This window comes from Augochlora pura, unplaced genomic scaffold (genome assembly GCF_028453695.1).
Source record: "Augochlora pura isolate Apur16 unplaced genomic scaffold, APUR_v2.2.1 APUR_unplaced_1351, whole genome shotgun sequence".
In the NCBI taxonomy this organism is placed as follows: Eukaryota; Metazoa; Arthropoda; class Insecta; order Hymenoptera; family Halictidae; genus Augochlora; species Augochlora pura.
Window position 1 is genome coordinate 2888 of NW_027581387.1, and position 1464 is coordinate 4351.

Here is a 1464-nt window from a genome sequence, read left to right on the forward strand (position 1 = left end):
GAGGGGGAGCCGCGGTCGTGTTCTTTATGAGTTCCCGTGGCTCCCCCGAATCCGCCTGATGGCGGTATTGCGTCCATGAAGGTCGCAAAGATTAGCCAACAAGACCGGGAGTGGGGACGCTATCAACGCCTTAGTACAGGAACCCCACACTATCCACAGTCTGCTCCCCCGGGCAGGCTGGGGGTGTCTGGTTAGCAGATTTCCTCCACGTTAAGAAAAAAAAAAAAAAAGATTATGATCCTTTTATATCCTGAAAATTGTTTAACGTGACGGCCAAACGTGGCGCGGTGTTTTTTCTAATGTATGTACTACTGTGAACAAAAAGTAAGGTGAATTTGTTTATAAAATGTAAATTCTTTATTTATTCTTACAAATCAATTTCATCCCCTTCAAAGTAATCCCCGTCCGATAAAACGCACTTTTGTCAACGCTTTTTCCAGTCCTCGAAACAGTCGGAATAGTCTTCTTCCGGTATAGCCACCCAGACCTTCTTCGATTCGGTTTTTATCTCCTCAGTCATGTCAAAACGGCATCCCCGTATTGGCGTTTTGAGTTTGCTGAATAGCCAGAAGTCGCACGGAGCCAAATCAGGCAAATATGAGTCGAAATCAGGCGAGTCGAATTTTTGGCAAAAAATTAGCGAAGAACCAATGCAGTATGACATGGTGCATTATCGTGATGACTTTTGGTTGTTTACAAAAACATGTGTGACTCGGAGATAATTAAACCTTTTGCCAAACAGACGCTTGGCAAATGTTATAGATAGTCCTACCAACCCAGGGAAAAAAATAAAAAAAGAATAAATAAAGAATTTACATTTTATAAACAAATTCACCATACTTTTTGTTCACAGTGTTATACAAAATGTGATATCTTCAATGCTAATGGAAAAGCTTTTTTTTTATCTCCTAAATACTCTACAATTTGTCCAAGTTGGACATTTGGTAGATTGTTTTATTATAGTTGAAATTGTAACACGTAGATGTCTTCTCACTAGAAGGCATCTTTAAGAGGATCACAACTTAGTTTGTGAGGAGGAGATCTTGAGAGTGTTTCCTTCGTAGTCTTCTAGGTAGGCTGGCACGATGGAGCTTTATCGCAGCTTCACTTGGGTGGTTTTCTACCTTGGCTTTGTATTTGTTGGATAGACGGGTTATTTCCGCTTCTACGGAGTTGATTTGGAGGTCTTTTCGTATTTGTTCATTTCTAATAAACCATGGTGCGTTGACAATGGTTCTTAAAATAATAGATTGGAGTGCTTCAAGTTTCACTATGTGGCTTTTGGCGGCTGTTCCCCATAGTTCTATTGCGTAAGTCCATATAGGTTTGATTATTGCCTTGTAAATTAGTAGTTGGTTATTTATGTTTAATTTAGAGTTTCTGCTGGTAAGCCAATACATGTTGCGTCTTTTTATTATAATTTGTTCAATTTTGTTTTTTATGTGGAGCTTCCAAGTTAATTTA